Source organism: Triticum aestivum, chromosome 4B (genome assembly GCF_018294505.1).
Source record: "Triticum aestivum cultivar Chinese Spring chromosome 4B, IWGSC CS RefSeq v2.1, whole genome shotgun sequence".
NCBI classification, from domain to species: Eukaryota; Viridiplantae; Streptophyta; class Magnoliopsida; order Poales; family Poaceae; genus Triticum; species Triticum aestivum.
The window spans coordinates 546,162,074-546,175,628 of record NC_057804.1 but is presented as its reverse complement, the minus strand read 5'-3'; the positions used below and the strand labels follow the sequence as shown (position 1 = coordinate 546,175,628).

General features: G+C 45.3%; 1 pseudogene; it reads right to left on the bottom strand.

Moving 5' to 3' along the window:
• Window positions 1-11,418: 11,418 nt before the first annotated feature.
• LOC123095167 (ATP synthase protein MI25-like) lies at window positions 11,419-12,061 on the bottom strand (annotated as a pseudogene).
• Between the last annotated feature and the right edge of the window lie 1,494 nt (window positions 12,062-13,555).

Here is a 13,555-nt window from a genome sequence, read left to right as displayed (position 1 = left end):
ATTAAAATCAGTTTATAATTTATGACTGACATGCATAAACCGGCATCAGGCCGGGGGAAGGAGATAATGAAATGTATGTGCATTTATAAACCGGGTTCTGACATTTAAGGTAAAGTTGGCGGTTTAAGTAAGGGCTAATGGTACCTGACAGATTATCATTTTCTAAAGGGTTAAACCGCCTACAATGGTGTGGAGGTTACAGATCTGAAAATTTGCTAAGTGTTGTACAAACAGGTTCTGCAAATTGACAGTATAATTCTGGATCTACCGCAGTTTGAAAAAGGGGAAAAATTTTCAAAACCCTAAGTGGTGACAGCGGAATAACAAAAGTCCAGATGGGATCTGTTTACTGAAGAAGGGATGCTATGATGAGGGAAAATAGACTATAGCTATGGCTACACAGGGAGAATAACAAGTTTTATCAAGTTCTAGTGTGGCAGCAAGGTATAGCAATGAAAGATGATGAACACCGACGAACACCATGGAACACCGAAACCCTAGCAGTAGATCTAGGGAAGAAGGAAAGAAAACTTACAGAGATTGAAGGGATAGCGGAGAGGCACCACGTTTCTCTGGTCAAGTCAGGTCGATGCAGCGGGCAACGTTGATGCAGGGGCGAAGGTCGACGGCGGAGGCCGTGCTCAAGTGCTGAGGCGACGCAAGGAAGAAGACGAGGCGAAGAGGCACGAAAGGGGATAAAACAAAAAGACCTCTGGTCCTATTTATAAGGCAAAGGGATAAAATGACAAGTGCGGGAATCGAGGAGCCTAAAAAATGGATATGTGATACAGCTGTCACCTCGATTTTCGGAGGTTCATTAATAAAAGGGAAGTATTTACAGGTTTTAATAAGCAGGTGACGTCATGGCGATTTATTACGATCTCAGAAAATGATGTCACGGCGGTTTACAAAGTTCACATGAAGATGATGTCATGGCAGTTTACAAGGTTGACATGAAGATGTTCAAGAAGAAATTTTCTCAAGTGTTGAATCTTGACATGAACAGGTTCAAATCAATCTAGGGCCTAATGTTGGGGATATAACTACTGAGTATAAACCGCCCAGGAGGGGCCGGGCTACACTCATGAGGAGTCATCCATATTGAAGCCCATGAAGACAAGGAGTATGTCGCTTTACTACAGAGACTTGAAGGCCCAAATCCCAAAGGTGGATTAGGGCCCGTAGACATAAACCGCCATGAGATATGTAACTTGTGTTGTAATATAGGGAAAGGTAGAAACCGAGCCGGACACATGTATGAGCCGGCCTCGGGATTCTATAAACCACCGGGCGTCAACCTGTGTATATAAAGGGACGACCCGGTGGCGATTCAGGAACAAGAAACAACAACTCGAGAACCTGGCCAAGTGGATTCACTCCCTGATCATCGAGACCCCATCAATACCACCACAACTGGATCGTAGGCTTTTACCTTCACCGCAAGGGGCCGAACCAGTATAAACTCCCCGTGTCCTTTGTCTGGTTTAACCCCTTTAAGCTAATCTCGTTGCAATGGCTCCACGACTAAGTCCTCTCACTAGGACATCTGATGTGTTAATTCCACGACAAATCCCGAAGGTAGAGGGAGCCTGTGTTGGTGATCACATCAACCTTGGAAACACTTCCAACACACATCGTCACCTATCCCTTAGCTAGTCTCCGTTTCTTTCGTAGCTTTTGTTTCGAGTTACCAATATTGTTAACTGAACCGCTATCTAATACCCAGGTGCTACTAGGAGTACTAGTAAGGTACACATCAATAACGTATATCAAATATACTTTTGTTGAAGTTTCCGGCCTTCTTATCTACAAAGTATTTGAGGTAGTTCCGCTACCAGTGACCATTCCCCTAACAGAAGCACTTCGTCTCGGGTTTGGGTTCTTCGGATTATTCACTTGAGCGGCAACTGGCTTGCCATTCATGAAGTTTCCCTTCTTACCCTTGCCCTTCTTGAAACCACTGGTCTTGTTAACCATCAACCCTTGATGCTCCTTCTTGATTTCTACCTTCACGGCCTTAAGCACGACGAATAGCTCTGGGATCATCTTCCCTTGCATGTTATAGTTCATCAGGAAGCTCTAGTAGCTTGGTGATAGTGACTAGAGAACCCTATCAATCACTCTCTTATCTAGAAGATTAACTCCCACTTGATTCAAGCGGTTGAAGTACCCAGACATTCTGAGCACATGCTCACTGGCTGAGCTTTTCTCCTCCATCTCGTAGGCAAAGATCTTGTCAGAGGTCTCAAACCTCTCAACACGGGCATGAGCCTGAAATACCAATTTCAGCTCTTGGAACATCTCATATGTTCCATGGCGTTCAAAAACACCTTTGGAGCCCCGATTCTAAGCCGTAAAGCATGGCACACTAAACTATCAAGTAGTCATCAGAACGTGTCTGCCAGATGTTCACAACATCCACTGGCGACACTAGAGGGGTGGGCCACGGAGAGGTGCATCATGGACAGAAGCCTTGTGTGTAGCAGTGAGGACAATCCTCAGATTATGGCCCTAGTCCGCTCAATTGCTTGCAATATCTTTCAACTTAGTCTCTCTCTAGGAACGTATTAAAACAGGGAGCTAAAGCACGAGCTATTGATCTAAAACATAATTTGCAAGGAGATATTAGACTATGTTCATGATAATGAGTTCAACTAATCAAATTATTTAATGAACTCCCACTCAGATAGACATCCCTCTAGTCATCTAAGTGATACATGATCCGAATCGACTAGGCCGTGTCCGATCATCACGTGAGACAGACTACTCATCAACGGTGAACATCTCCATGTTGATCGTATCTACCATACGACTCATGTTTGAACTTTTGGTCTCTCGTGTTTTGAGGCCATGTCTGTACATGCTAGGCTCTTCAAGTCAACCTAAGTGTTTCACATGTGTAAATCTGGTTTACACCCGTTGTATGCGAACGTTAGAATCTATCACAAACGATCATCACATGGTGCTTTGAAACAATGAACTTTCGCAATGGTGCACAGTTAGGGGGAACACATTTCTTGAAAATTTAGTGAGGGATCATCTTATTTATGCTACCGTTGTTCTAAGCAAATAAGATGTAAACATGACAAACATCACATGCAAATCATATAGTGACATGATATGGCCAATATCATCTTGCGCCTTTGATCTCCATCTTCGAGGCGCGACATGATCACCATCATCACCGACACGACACCATGATCTCCATCATCATGATCCCCATCATCGTGTCTTCATGAAGTTGTGTCACCAACTATTACTTCTACTACTATGGCTAATGGTTAGCAATAAAGTAAAGTAATTACATGGCGCTTATATTGACTCGCAGGTCATACAATAAATTAAGACAACTCCTATGGTTCCTGCCGGTTGTCACACTCATCGACATGCAAGTCGTGATTCCTATTACAAGAACATGATCAATCTAATACATCACGTACATAATTCATCACATCCTTTTGTCCATATCACGTCACATAGCATACCCCGCAAAAACATGTTAGACGTTCTCTAATTGCTGTTGCATGTTTTATGTGGCTGCTATGGGTTTCTAGCAAGAACGTTTCTTACCTATGCAAAATCCACAATGGTGATATGCCAATTGCTATTTACCCTTCATAAGGAGCCTCTTCATCGAGTCCGATCCGACTATAGTGGGAGAGATAGACACCCTCTAGTCACCTTATGCAACAAGTGCATGTCAGTCGGTGGAACTTGTCTCATGTAAGCGTACGTGTAAGGTCAGTCCGGGCCGCTTCATCCCACAATGCCGCCGAATCAAAAAAGGACTAGTAACGGTAAGCAAATTGACCAAATCATCTCCCACAACTACTTGTGTTCTACTCGTGCATAGAATCTACGCATAGACCTACCTCTGATACAACTGTTGGGGATCATAGTAATAAGTCAAAAAAATTCCTACGTGTCACCAAGATAAATCTAGGAAATGCTAGCAATGAGAGAGAGGGTGTGCATCTTCATACCCTTGAAGATCGCTAAGTGGAAGCGTTACAAGAACGCGGTTGATGAAGTCATACTCGCGGCGATTCAAATCATGGAAGATTCAATCCAAGCACCGAACGGACGGCGCCTCCGTGTTCAACACACGTACAACCCGGGGACATCTCCTCCTTCTAGATCCAACAAGGGGGGGGGAGGAGAAGTTGATGGAGAACTCAAGAAGCACGATGGCGTGGTGGCGATGGAGCTCGTGGTTCTCTGGCAGAGCTTCGATAAGCACTACGGTGGAGGAAGAGGTGTAGGAAGGAGAGGAAGGGCAGCACCAAGGTGTGTTACGGTGCATCTGCCCTCTCTCTCCCTCACTATATTGTGACGCCCGGATAATTAAGCTACAGTGATCCTCGCTAATGATGCCATGCCACCTCAATTACTGTTGATAAACTCGCGTTGATTCGAAACCGTTCCAAATTCAAATTCAAAATCAAGTCAAACGATAAGGGTTTTCAAATATTAAAACTTAAATGTTCGGGTTGTGCCAAATAATGCATAGGTAATTTTGGTGGAGAAACCACACTTTTATAAAAGGTTTGAATGCTCTAAAATGATCTAAGCGGTAACTAAAACATTATTTAAATGCCTTTGGTATTTTATAACATACTAAACTATTTTATTTTGGGTTAAAACCTTTTGTGGCAGAGGGTTATTTTGAAACGTTATTTTAGGAACTATTATCATATTATACTAACTAAAAATAATGTGGAACTAAAAATAAAATAAAAAAGAAATAGAAAAGAATAGGAAAATTAAATAAAAAAACAAAAGAAGTCCCCTGGCCAACTGGGCCAACAGGCCTAGCTGGCCACCCACGTGGCCCAACTGGCCAGCCGGCCCAACCGCGGCATACTTACACCCCCACCCACAGAAAGCCTAACCCATGAACCCCCACTTCCCCTCGCACTCTTCCCCATTCTGGATCGGGATCGAGCAGCGCCCAACGTCGCGCCCGCGTCACCGCTCTCCTCCTCCAGCACAACCTCCTCCCCGCCATACTCGTCGCGCTCGGTGCCTTGTCCGCCATTGCCCGAAGGCCTCCCCATCGATGGACCACCCCACCGCCGATGCTCGTCAACGCCGCCCGGAGCTCCTCCACCTCGTTCGTCGCCCCTTCCTCGTCTCCCCCTCGACGGCTCCACCGAGCCATGCCGAACCCCTGCCCGCCAACGCCGGTGAGGGCCACACCCTCCCCTCTCCCCCTGTCCTGCACGCGCACTGGCGCCGTACTTCACCGCGCCCAGCGCATGCTCACAGCGCCCGGCGACCCCCCTGCGGCTCTCTGCAACCCGCCGCACATGCTCCCCGCGAGCCCCCGTCCGCGACCCTGCACCCCGCCGTGCCCTCGCAACGCTCCCGCAACCACCCGCGCGTGGCCGTCCCTACCCGACCACACTCCGCGTCACACCGACCGCCTCCCGCTCTCCCTGCCCACAGCCGTTCTCTCCTCACCGTGCCGAACCCCCTCCCCCATGGTGGCCTGGCCACGCCCGCACCAGGGCGCTGCTTGGCCGCCCCGTTGCCCGCTATGGTGCTGCTGCCCCAGCCCTGCTCGGGCGCCGCCCGTGCGGCCCCTGGCCACCGGCGCTTGCGCCCGCGAGCCCCGTGGCTTTGCTCCGCTCCACCCCCCGTTAACCCGCGCCTGATAAGTCTCCCTGGCCTATGACATGTGGGGCCTCGCCCTGAGAACGTTAAAAAAATATATATAGTAGAAAATTAATTAATTAATTAAAGAGTTAATTAACTTAATTAACCTGTGTTAGTTAATCTATTAACCTAATTAGTCTATTTAATCTGTTAGGTTAGTAAAATATTGTAAGACAAGGGGGCCCCACCTCCTGTTGACCAGTCAAAGTTTGACTGGTCAACTGGGACCCCTTGGACCCACATGTCAGCCCCTCTGGTACACTTTTGTGTACCCGGAGCTGGGTGCACCTAGCAATTCACATTTATTTTGAATTAAATTAATTTCAGAAAATGAATAAAACTTTTAAAATTAATATAAAATAAACTGTAGCTCTGATGGAAAAACTTTGTACATGAAAGTTGCTCAGAACGACGAGACGAATCCAGATACGTAGCCCGTTCGTCCGCCACGCATCCCTAGCATAGTGAACCTGGAACATTTCACCTTCGGTTCATCTGTCCAAAAACGCGAAACACCGGGGATACTTTGCCGGATGTTTCCCCCCTTTCACCGGTACCACCTACTGAAGCGTTAGGACACACCTAGCATCGCTCATTGTCATGTCATGCATTGTCATGCTTTTGTTTGCATTGTATTTACTGTGTCTTCCCCCTCTTCTCTCCGGGTGGACTACGAGACCGACGCTGCTGCTGCCCAGTTCGACTATGGAGTTGGCGACCCCTCCTTCTTGCCAGAGCAACCAGGCAAGCCCCCCTTGATCACCAGATATCGCCTATTCTTCTCTCTACTGCTTGCATTAGAGTAGTGTAGCATGTTTCTGTTCAGTTACTCCTATTCTGTTGCATAGCCTGTCATTGTTGCTACAATCATTGATATCTTACTCGCAATCCTAAATGCTTAGTATAGGATGCTAGTTTATCATCATTGGCCCTACATTCTTATCAGTCTGCCTTGCTATAATATTGGGCCATGATCACTCGGGAGGTGATCACGGGTATATACTATACATGTATACATACTATACAGATGGTGACTAAAGTCGGGTTGGCTCGTTGAGTACGCGCAAGTGGTTCCGATGTGGGGGGCTGGAAGGAAAGGTTGCTCCATCCCAGTAGAGGTGGGCCTGGGTTCCCGACGGCCCCCGACTGTTACTTTGTGGTGGAGCGACAGGGCAGGTTGAGACCACCTAGGTGAGAGGTGGGCCTGGCCCTGGTCGGTGTCTGCGGTTACTTCATAATAACATGCTTAATGAGATCTTGGTATTTGATCTGAGTCTGGCCACTGGCCTATACGCACTAACCAACTACGCGGGAACAGTTATGGGCACTCGACGTCGTGGTATCAGCCGAAGCCTTCGTGACGTCAACGACTGAGCGGCGTGCGCCAAGTTCTCATGACCGAGATCCCTGTATTGGTAACGGGGCTGGTGCTGACTCGTTCAGAGAACAGACCCCCGATGTTCTTGGGAAGAAAGAGAGAAGGACGGCCCTGTAAGGGAGATCCTGTGTTGGAAGATATTGGTGGGTGTCATCTCGTTCAATTCTGGGTCAAATGACAAGAGGGCCGTTCAAGAAGATTAGAAGTAGATGTTGTTGAGAAAAGGTCAAAGTGCCACTATGGAGGTCAGAACCAGCGTCTACCTACCAAGTGAATTGTGATTGAAATGACGATGGCAACTGGTTGAGCTCTATCCACTGAAATTGAATACATCGATGCGGTAAAGGACAGAGCAGAAACAAATCCTCCATTTCCCTGCCTTGCGACCGAACAAAGAAGAAATGCTAGAGTGAGGAGACCTGTTGGTTGACCAACTGAAGGAAACGTCGCCTCTCCTGCTTTTCTTACTTTTGGCCAGCATTCGTCTTCGGCTTACAGTAGCGTTTGTAGCTCTATTGGAAATTGAATTTCTATGTCCATCCATAAAAAGCATCAACTTCTAGTGCCGCCATCCACCACAAGAGTAGGTAACCTTCTCGCTCTTTTCTCTATTGGGGGATCTAGGTATATCTTCCAACTCTCCTTCCTGCACACTGGCATACAAAGCAGCCTCATAAACTGCATTTTGTAACTGAACCTCCATAGTTTTCAAACCTAAGGGTGGATCAAAAGGCACTGGTATTCTCTAATCTAACTTGAATTCAGATCAATAATCAAGGGACACAAGAAGAAGGCAAGAGCGGGGTTCCAGCTAAAACCAACTCTGCGAGGAAAGGAGAACTCAGCGGTGACTAAACCACTCAAACCACACTACTTACTTAGGCTCACTTACGAGAGCTCCCCTGACTCCGATCTCTGGTCTAGTACATGCGAGAAATCAACCCAACTCCATCTGATCTTATGATCTTTGCAGAGGACAATGGTACTAGGGATATTTCCTCCATTTATATTCGTAAGAAAGAACTCCCACTATTCGTTTGTATCAGCCTTTAGCGGGTCTTGGTGAATCAAAAAAGGCATAGATAATGTGCATTGATTTTGAGTTCGATTTGAACTAACTAGTTTCCATGGTTCTCCAAGAACCTACCGTTTATTTGGAGTATAGCCAAGTGGTAAGGCATCGGTTTTTGGTATCGGCATGCAAAGGTTCGAATCCTTTTACTCCAGATTATGAAGACCCGATCGGATTTGTCAAGAACGAGCTAACAACTACAGGGGAAGCGGCTCAGTATCAACATACCACCTGCTTGTCTTATCAATGACAATCATCCGTTTGATGAGTCCATTCTTAGGGTTGTTTAGGATTGCTATCTGCTCTCTTCCCACGGAGTTCTTGTCCCCATGACCAGTATCAGTAGAGGCAAGACCTGTAAGCATCAAGCCAGCCAAGAAGTAGAAGTTGGTAAAGATGGCACAAACAAAAGAAGAAAGGAACTTGGTTGATGATCTTACATACGGGAGGCCTTCTATAGAGTGAGGCAAATAACGATTTTGCTATAGATACTAGGATCAAAAAATGGTAGTGGATGTGGATGCTGAACAGGTGGCAAAAAATGCTCGTTCAAATAACGAAGTTATACCACCGCCTCCTCCTACAAACGAGCAGGTTCTAAGCTTTATCGATCTTCTTCAGCTCACGAAACTCTGGTCTAATGCCCGCCTTCAGAAAGGACCTGTTTCTTCCTATTATTCATATCTGCTAGGGGTATGAAGGAGAAGGAGACCGGATGCGTTAAGCTAGTTGGTAAGAGTTCTTGTCATTATTGATAGTGGCCCTAGAGAAAGAGCTTACGCTGATTGTTCTAACTTCATTCATATTTGATTCCGAAACTGAGACCTTTTCCCAGATCTGTGCCAGGAGGGCAAGCGGTCAAAGCATAAAGGGTTCTCGCTTCTCGTCTGGAAGGGCACCAAATGGACCAAATCCTATTGATCTTTCCTTACGACTCGACTTAAAGAATGGCCGCAGAGGGCTAAAGGCATTATCTTTAGTCTACCCAACTCCCTTGCTGCCTATTTCCTTTATACGGTCATTCTGTGGGGCCACAAGCACCATCAATTGCATTATCCCCGGTACCACACATCACTCCAATCAGAATAAGCGGGAATGCTGGTTGGAAAGACAGAGAAATAGAACAATGAGAATCATATGGTCTGCTTGGGAAGATAAGTGAAGAAAGCTCTAAGATTTCCCTTCCTGCATTCAGAGCTTATCAATTCGTCCCACGCTATATAGTGAAGCAAATCTATCTATAAATTTAGCATATCTTTTATCCGGAAGGTAGTGGGCTTTCACCCGTACTCGCCCTTCCACTTTAGACTTACTAAATTAGGCTGAGTGTATGCGCACATGAAAACAAATAGAAAACGAGTGAGAACTTTCTTTCTATAGACAACGGTCAATTCTGTGATCTAAATAGTGATGAAAAGAATTCTCAAATCATTCGCGGATGGACGTGAAAGAAGGAAGAACCAAATGGCACTACTTCCTCAAAGTGAGCTTCAGGGTACCCAATCCAGGGACTAATGAAACACCAGTACATGTCATACAGAAGCTCCACTCATCCCTCTGCCAGCCCAACCTAAGTTTCTATCGGACTGAGCTATTCTTCAATCCAGTGCCCTAATCTTTTCGAACTTGGGTCCAGAAAATAGTGCTATTGTACAACCTGGGGAAGTCAAAGCACATTCTAAGTGGGCCGCATGGGTCGGCCCTTTCACCTCATTCTTTTCTGTTTCCACGCTCTGAAACCGGTTTCTGTCACTTCAATCTCTCTCATAATCAAGCTAAGATATGATGTTGTTTCATCCTAGAATTATGAGAAATCCCTTGTTGGCTGGGACGGACCCTTAGTATTAGATAAGTCAACACAACAGGTTGTGTCAGTTTCTCAGAAGACATGGGCTCACCTTTCGGGGTGACTAGCTGCATTCATTGGTTTGCTTTCTTCCACCAACTTCACAACCATCCTTCGTTGATGACAGGCAAGCTCAACCACAGTTTCTGTAGTTTGGATCCATTCATTCGGCATTTCCATTTCTAATTGGTAAATTCTATTTTCTCCGACCCAAGGAAGAAGATCACAAGCGGGAGTCCCCTCTAGGAAGAGATGCTTTCCAAAGGCCGTACGCTACTGTTGAATGGCCAAATAGGGATTGAAACAGAGTAAGTAACTAGAGTATCCCATCATAGTGGTAGCTGCATTTAGGCGACCGGGTCTGAGCCACGGGACAAGACCAAATTGGATTGGATTTGTCACATCTGCGGATGGAAGACCGTAGATTTCTCACTTTCCCTACTCGGAGAGCACGTGTATGTAGTCCGCCTGTATCTACTTATTTATTCGGAGAGTGCCATTAATAGGATTCAGAAGTCGTACAAGCTATGGCGAAGATGTTTACCAATGCACCCAGTTCTCCTCATATTTGATTCTTTTTTTGGTATCATTGGTTCAACGTACGTCTTTTGGGCGAGTTTTCTTCACTGTCATCAAAAGCAACGCTCAAACCGAAGCTTTCCGAGCAGTTGTTTATTTCTCACTTTAGCTGCTGCCGTTTTCCTCTTCCGAATTAAGCGAGTGAAAAACAAGGGGATTAGAAGAACAAACAATAAGAATGAGGGATTTAAGTCTGTTTCCTTCGTATCGTATTTCAATGGATCGGGTAGTTCTAGTCTTTTTATATTACTCCTTACTTTTTCCCATCATTTGACATAACATAATTAAGAAACTGTTTGATGGTCAACGGAACGAGTAGAGAAGAAAAATGCCCTTATTCCAAAGGAAGTGCCAAAGCGAAAATAGAGCAAATAAAAAAAGAACGAAATGCAAGGGTTGCATCCGCTGTTTCAAGTCCGGACGGTTCCTCCGCTAGGTTATTGAGTTGGCTCCCCCGTTATTCTTCATCAGACAACGCACACTTAATGGAAAAACAAGGTATCTTTTTGGAAAACTTCTCTACTTATGACTTTGTTAGCACTTTGAGGGCTTCACTATGTTCTCTTAAATCTTGTATAAATAAGAAAGAAGTGTTTCTTAGGAGATGACTCTTCTTATACCGAGTTTCAATGCAAAATGGCTCCTGCTTCTTCTAAAAGAAAACTGGGGAAAAATCAATATGGAGCCGTTAGAGGCTTATCTGGCCGATATGGCTTCCTGAAATTCTTTCCAGATAAAAACCTAAAATGGAGGGGTTGGGGCTTTGGCTCCAGGCTCAAACTCTATCTTGTGGTAGACTGCCCTCCTAGGGAGCGCTTGGGCAACTAACTTGTGGGGCATGACATCCCAAATTCATCATTTACATTAGGAATTTCCTGAAAAAAGTCTTATGTGTATTGGATCCGCTCTTCTGTTAGCATGAACACATGAATGAGATTCTTCTTATTCTTCCTAAATAGAACCCCCCACCCTCACCTTTCTTAGGACTATCAAGCCTTCTCGAATTAGGTCTATGGTAGAAGCTTTGAACGTAGACCCGGATACAATCTTTCACTCACTGAAAAGTGAAAACCTGTGACTATATCGTCCTAAAGACGGATGCGGCGGGATGAAGTGGAATTTAGAAGTGTTTCTGACTTTACATTTAGGTTTCGGCATAACAATGCTTGCACTGTCTTTTCGCACTTAGGCGCACAGCGTGCCGTTGGTAATGATTCTACTACGGTGCTGCAAATTCGCAAGCTGATCCTAAGTAATCGTTGTTGTTCATTGGATTCCTTCGGAATTACTTCGTTAGGATTGAAGAATTGCATCAATTCTTCCTGAATAGACTCGATTCTCCCGTCGATAGTTTCTTTGAAAGTCTTACCTAAACTCTTCCGACTGAATATGAGAAAGCCTATAAAACAACGAGCTACTATATTTCTTCATTATAGATTGAGATCTTCTTCGGACTTGATGCACAAATAGATGGAATAGCAACAAATAGCATATTTCTATCCTTCATATCCGTAGAAAGAAATCTCATCTCCAGGTAACTCCATCTTTTTCAGCTCTGCTCGCTCACTTTTGAAAGGAAAGGAGACTGATCTTGACGTCGTCGTTGGTTTTTCGAACGAAACAAAGAAGTTTCGGATTGATATTTCACATAGCATTGCATAATGATCCGCATTAGGAGGGGAGCAGCAATGATACCGCCGGCCAAGAATAAGTACTTATCCCTCTTATACTTAAGAAAAGAGAATAGAAGTGGTTCCTTTTCTTTCTATATGAAATTCGACGATTTCGTTTGTGTTCATGTTGGCATAGGAGAACAACTAACTTCCGCCATCTGCATTAGTTACGTTACCGTAGGTAGGCGGTTCTCATGCCAAAGGGGAAGATCTCGCTCAGCCAAGTGCACAACCTGAGTAAGTACACTTATCGAGGAGTGATAGGGCAGAAGAGTTTGATGTAAAAAAAGATTTGGGTGGCTATGGGTGATATGGGGAATCTAACAATTAATTGACAATGATTTCACCATGATGTGCATTGGTAGCTTCAAGACGAAGGCATTTTCCATATGTAAGCCACAATTCCAGTATCTTATTCTTCTGAACCAGGAAAAGCGTTCTGGTAAGGAGGATGAAAGAAGAGTACGAAAAAGGAAGTCAAAAGTAGTAGTATTTAACAAGGCTTTCCTTCATTAGCGTAAATATCTAAAGTAGAGGCTTTGGTATAAACATACACTACAAAAAAAATACACTTCCGTGATGATACGTGTTTGTCACAGTAGGTCACGTTTTTTGTCATGCATGTATATCCATGACAAATTTATGACAGAATCAAGATAGTCATACCTGTGCTGTCGTAGAAGTGTCCATGACATTACCAAAATTATCATCACGGAACTGTCCAGTTCCATGACGATAAATCACGCGTCATAGAAGTGCTTTCGTCAAGGGTGATCGACACGTGGCATCCACCGTAACGGAACGCCGTTAAGCTATCGAGTCGGGTTTTGGATCCCATAACCCGTTAACAGCCCCGACCAATGGGGATTTTCCACTTGTAAAATCATCATTGGCTGGAGGAGACACATGTCAGGTCCGCGTTGGCACATGTGTCACTCATCCAATGGGCGAGACGCGCCTATGATATGTTAACACGTGGACCGGACCATCAAGTTTAAATGGGCCGGCCCAACTAAAGGCCCACAAGATTTTGCGGACCATAATGGGCCGGCCCAGCTAAAGGCCCACAAGATTTTGCGGGCCATGATGGGCCGGCCCAGGTAAAGGCCCACAAGATTTTTGTGTGCCATAATGGGTCGGCCCAGGTAAAGGCCCACAAGATTCTTGCGGATCATAATGGGCCAGCCCAGCTAAAGGCCCACGAGATTTCGCCGACATTAATGGGCCGACCTAGCTGTAGGCCCGCAAGATTTTGAGGACCCTAGTAGGCCGGCCCATTAACTGGCTACCATGTTTTGGGCCAAATGCCGACCCATATTTGATCCGGTCCATTAATGGCCTGCCACATT